The following is a 6,000-nucleotide window of genomic DNA, read 5'->3' as shown; positions in this document are numbered from 1 at the left end:
TCGTTAAAGGGGGGAAGCCAGCTTTAGATCCCGTAGAGTGGGGACCCGAGCAAGAAGAGGCTTACAATAAACTAAAAACAGAACTAATATCAGCCCCTGGACTAGGATTACCCGATCTTAACAAGGACTTCCATATTCATTGTAGTAATGAGGGACGGTTCTATTCCGCAGTGGTAACACAGGACTATGGCGACAGAAAGAGACCCATAGGGTATTATTCCACCGCAGAAGGGCCGGTAGTCACCGGACTGCCAAGGTGCATAGCCGCCTTGGATTGTGCCGCCTGGGCCGTAAAGGTTAGTGAGCCAGTAATCATGGCAGGGAATATAATCCTTCACACCAAACACACCTTGGTGGAAATGCTGAACACGGGAAAACTAAAGTCAGTCTCAAACATGAGAAGGGCTAAATGGGAAGCTGTCTCCTACCTCCCAGCAAGTCCGTAATAATAGTAAGGGATACAGGGAATAACCCAGCGGAAGGGATCTTAGACGAAGGAGAGCCACACAATTGTGGGGATGTGGATATGGATGAAGGAGAGGGCAGGATAAAGGATATGCCCCTAATAACAGCTGAGGAGACCCTTTTTGTGGATGGGTCGCGCAAATATGTGGGAGGATCACCACGGACAGGATGGGCAGTAGTGAATGACAAATTAGAAACAGTAAGGTCGGGTAGAATTGACGGAGGCTTATCTGCACAAGTGGCCGAACTGGTGGCACTCACACAGGCACTTGAGTTCTCTGAGGGTAAAACGGTAAACATCTATTCAGATAGTTGCTATGCATTTGGAGTCATACATGATTACATGACAGCTTGGGGAAGGAGAGGGTTCATAACCACGGGGGGAACCCCTATCAAGCACCAGCAAAGAATTGAGGTATTATTGAAAGCTAGCGAGAGACCTAGAGAGGCCGCAGTAATCAAAATTAAAGCGCACCAGAAAGAGCCCGGAAGAGATAACCTGGACTGGTTAAATTTCAAAGGAAATCAAGCCGCAGTTAGCCCTAGAACGGGAAATAATTGACGAGTTGCCAATAGCAGCAATAGAACAGACAGGAGCCGAAGTAGACATTCGGGACTTGCATGAGGATACCTCAAAGGAAGAAAAAGAGAAATGGGAAGCACAGGGAGTAGTCAAAGGGACCGATGACATTTGGAGACGGGAGGATAAGGTAATGGCACCAGAGTGCATACAAAATACCCTATTGGAGCTACATCATAACTCTCACATGTCAGTAGAGAGGCCATGATAACTAATATCGGGAAGGAGTGGTGGTGGAAGGGAATGGGAAGAGATATAGCCCGACACTGTCACCGATGCGTGACGTGTGCGCAACACAACCCTGGTAGACCCATAAAAATTAGAATGGGACACCAGCCGAGACCAAAGGGACCCTGGGAACATCTACAAATAGATTTCACAGGACCACTACCACAGTCCCATGGCAAAACTTACTGTCTGGTTATCATAGACCAGTTCACCAGGTGGGTAGAAGCGTTCCCTACTTCAAACTGTACTGCTACCACGGTGGCTAGGATATTGGCAGAGGAGGTAATCCCAAGATGGGGGGTACCCCTACAAATCGATTCGGACCAGGGAACGCACTTCACTGGAAAGGTGGTAAAAACAGTATGCCAATGAATGGGGATAAAACAAAAATTTCACATCCCCTACCACCCACAGAGTTCTGGAATGGTGAAACGTATGAATAGAACACTAAAAAATGCACTTGCTAAAGCCATGCAGACATCAGGGTATTGCCCTGGATTGGACAGAGGTATTGCCCACTATTTTAATGAAATTAAGAGCTACCACGAACCAGACAACCGGATTAACCCCTTATGAACTAATGACAGGACGGGCGATGCAATTACCAGAAAGCATCATAACAGGTGAGATCGATGTAGGTCCACTAAAAGATAAAATCAGGAGATACGTTCTGGACCTGAGCACCCAGCTAAAAGGGATGCGCAAATTGGTAAAAGACAATCAGGAAATAAAAGACGCAGAGAGAGAGCTTGAAATGCTCCCTGACATCCCAACAGTGGGAAGTCGCGTCCCAGTGAAAGCATTACCCGACAAACCAGGGTTTGCACCAAAGTGGAATGGGCCATATGAAGGTATAATTAGTGGGGACACCTGTGCCTGTATAGACATAAGAGGGAAAGGTGTCTGGAAGCACTGGACACAGCTGAAATTATACAAAGGGGATAAGTAGCTAAATTGATGAACTAACAGAACTGCTTTCCTCAACACAGGCAAAGATTGCAAGCAAGAACGGCTGGCGTGTGTGGGTTAATAGATAAAATAACTTGTAAAGATTGAGTGATAGTGTTAAGTTTGATATATGATTGTTGCGGATATGTATGTAATCGCGTATGTAACTGCACTATTTTGCGTTGTTGCGACTAAATTTAACTGGGTTGGAAGATAATTTGTTTTACAAAGCTCACATACATTTACACGGGAATCGAACTGTATGTTACCTGTTAACACAATCGGTAGAAGCCCTATTTGTAGCCACCCCGGGTGGACCCCTCATGACTTATATACTGTAGATATATCAGATACACCCTGTAAGGGACAAATTGGCAAATATAAAAGAGGTAGACAGGGGAGATGTGTGGGACTTGTAAACCCCACAGATCCTGCATGCGGGGGGTCCCAACAGATGGGAGGAAAAGCTTGTTCAGATACTGCAAGCTATCCGCTTTGTTTTACGGGGCAGGGATGGGGATGTGCCTATGCCTTAGTCCCCAAGAATGATTCTTGTGTACAGACACAGTGTGTCCGTCAACATTGTCGGGTTAACAAGGGACAGATTACTTGTATTTGTGATGAACGGAAATGTTTAAATATAACCGCGGGAAGACAGCTTATTTGTGGGCAATGCAATGGAACTCACGTAGGCTCAGCCAAATGGGCATACCCCTTTGATACTTACCAGGTGGTGGAATCAAACGGGAAGTCAAGTAAACTGAACAATTGGCAGTATGAGCAAACTCATAATCGGGACACTAAGTGTTACCGGGCTAAGAAGGGATATGTGTTCCTCTTCAATGGTACCTACATGACAGAAACACCAAACCTCCCAAACTGTTTTGCAGTAGGAACAATCGGACCACTGACTGTTCCATGCCCTCAGAAGGTATATATTTGGAGGAGAATAGTAACTCGGGCTATTAGCAAGGAATTCTGCGCTGACTGGGAAGCCCCGGGTACACTAGGATCCTCACTGGGGTATGGGTTCCTCGGAGCTTTATCTCTAGGAGGGTCAGCCGGGGTAATTGGAGCAAAGAATAGAAACCATATTGTTTGTGGATTAACAATCCTGGGAAACAGCACTTCAAAAGCACTGGAGGCTGTTAACCAAGAAATGGCTGAACTGAGATTATATGCCCAGCAGACACGATTACGCAGTGGACTACCAGTTCGCACAACAAGGGGGAGTATGTGCAATCATAGGCAATAAATGCATAACCCATGTCACAGATGAGTCTTACAACATTACACAGGTCATCAACGACATCAGGAAACAACTGGATAGCTTCAGACAGGGACCCAAGAGAGGAAGTAGTTTGCTGGAATGGCTAGTGGGGGGGTCAAAGAACAAAGAACAAGACAGCACAGGAACAGGCCCTTCGGTCCTCCAAGCCCGCGCCGCTCCCTGGTCCAAACTAGACCATTCTTTTGTATCCCTCCATTCCCACTCCGTTCATGTGGCTATCTAGATAAGTCTTAAACGTTCCCAGTGTGTCCGCCTCCACCACCTTGCCCGGCAGCGCATTCCAGGCCCTCACCACCCTCTGTGTAAAATACGTCCTTCTGATATCCGTGTTAAACCTCCCCCCCCCCCCACACCTTGAACCTATGACCCCTCGTGAACGTCACCACCGACCTGGGAAAAAGCTTCCCACCGTTCACCCTATCTATGCCTTTCATAATTTTATACACCTCTATTAGGTCACCCCTCATCCTCCGTCTTTCCAGTGAGAACAACCCCAGTTTACCCAATCTCTCCTCATAACTAAGCCCTTCCATACCAGGCAACATCCTGGTAAACCTCCTCTGCACTCTCTCTAAACTGGTCATATTCATTGCAATTACAATTGTCTGTTGTCTGACTGTTGGATGCCTTAAAGTCTGTTTTAAAATAATGTTGACGAGAATTGTGCCAGGAGCCAGTGTGTACATCGAAGAAGAGCCCCTAATGAAGATCCCCGAAGACATCAGAAGAAATGAAGACATCAGAAGAAACGAAAAAGGAGAGAAGAACGAAAATTTGTATATGTGAATGTATAATTGCTGGTCTAGGGATTGTTGAAGCTATAATCCGACCAAAAGGAGGGACTGTAAGGGGAAAAACGTAAGGAAAGCACACTTTAAAATGACTGCCTGACACACAAAGAGTTAACTGGGAAAGGAACCATAAAACAGACACCGGCTTCCACTTAGACAAAGATCACTTGAAATCAAACCCAACAGACAAGCCATTTAGAATCACAGACAGTGATTCTAAGTTAACAAACACCTCAGGAAGCCAGCCAAGGATCGAGACATCTTTTAGATAAGGGAAAACCCAAGACAAAGGGAGTAGATTAGTCATAGAAAGAGCGGGAAAATATGAATGCAGGAAAACCGATTAGCACCTGAATGAGCCGAAACCAACCATTGATAGCCACAGACATAGGAAATGTACCCATTTATAAGAACAACACTGTGTTAAATGTTTGTATCTGTTTGTATCTGCCTATAACGATGTGATAATGTTCAAATCTCCGGTCCATCTATTGTGTAAAAAGTATAAAGATGGACCGTTCCTGTCATTTTACTGAGAGAAGGTTTGCTACTGACTTGTGCCTTGTCTCCATGGAGTTCCGTTGAATAAACTGTATTTTTGGAACCTTGAGATCTGACTACGAGTGGCATTTTTCCCACAACAAGGCCGAGGTGGGATTGTTGTCGGCACAGACTCAATGGGCCGAATGGCCTCCTTTTGTACTGTAGGATCTCAGTGATTTCAATGATTCAATGATCAGTGTAGGCCTCGACCTTGCCCCTGATTTATCCTCTCTCGCTCTGAACTGCTCCCTCGCCCGTTCAGAACTTCTCTGACTCTCAAGTAAGTAAACTCATTATTAAACCGTGAGAATAAATAATAAAAAAACGCACATACGCACAGATTAGAAATGAGAATTAATCCAAAGATAAAAGGATAAGTAAATATACAAATAAGCCTTTGGCTTGCCCATGAGGTGAAGATGGGGAAACATTGTAGCCATTAAGTTTGGTGATTCTGATAGTGCTGACTTCAGCAGTTGAGAAGTTGTTTTGGAGATTCTTGGTTCTGCAAATTGGCTGAAAGGATTTGTCCAGTTTCCTTTTCCACTGTGGCTTCCTGACTTGCTTCCTGCATTCAGAGAAAGAGAGATTCTACCTGGCATTGCAGGAGTGCCTATGATGTTCATCAGCTGTGATTTTCACAGCACACACAAGAACTAGAACACCAGTCTATCACACAGAGGCCAGGGTTGCTGTTGGCTTTTAACCCATTTCCTTGTGTATTTGTGAAAGGGGACAACACAAATATGCTTGGGATATACCTCACAGGAGATGATTTCTGCTGAGATTGTAATCAGTCTCCATTATGTCTCTACAAGAGACTGCAGTTCAATTTTTGCATTGCACCTCTTCCTTTGAAGTGTCTCTGTCTGACAAAGGATGCAACATTCTGTAATCTTTCTCGGGACTGAGTAGAATCCACATAGGAATTCCCGCGAGTGGGTACTTTGCATCTCAGTCAGTTTTTACTTGTATGTTGTTTTGTTTTAAAAGCAAATGTTTAGTTCAAAGTTGGTACGGAATATTTTAATATTCTTCCCCTTCCTCCTCTCCTTTCCCTTCAATGTTATGTGATGATACTGTGCCTTTAAGAAATGCATTTGGGTCATGTTTCTTGTGCAGGATTTTTCTTTAGCAGTTTGTTTTATTATCAG

Source organism: Mustelus asterias, chromosome 2 (assembly GCF_964213995.1).
Source record: "Mustelus asterias chromosome 2, sMusAst1.hap1.1, whole genome shotgun sequence".
NCBI lineage: Eukaryota > Metazoa > Chordata > Chondrichthyes > Carcharhiniformes > Triakidae > Mustelus > Mustelus asterias.
The sequence above is the reverse complement of the archived record's forward strand: the minus strand, read 5'-3'. Positions refer to the sequence as shown.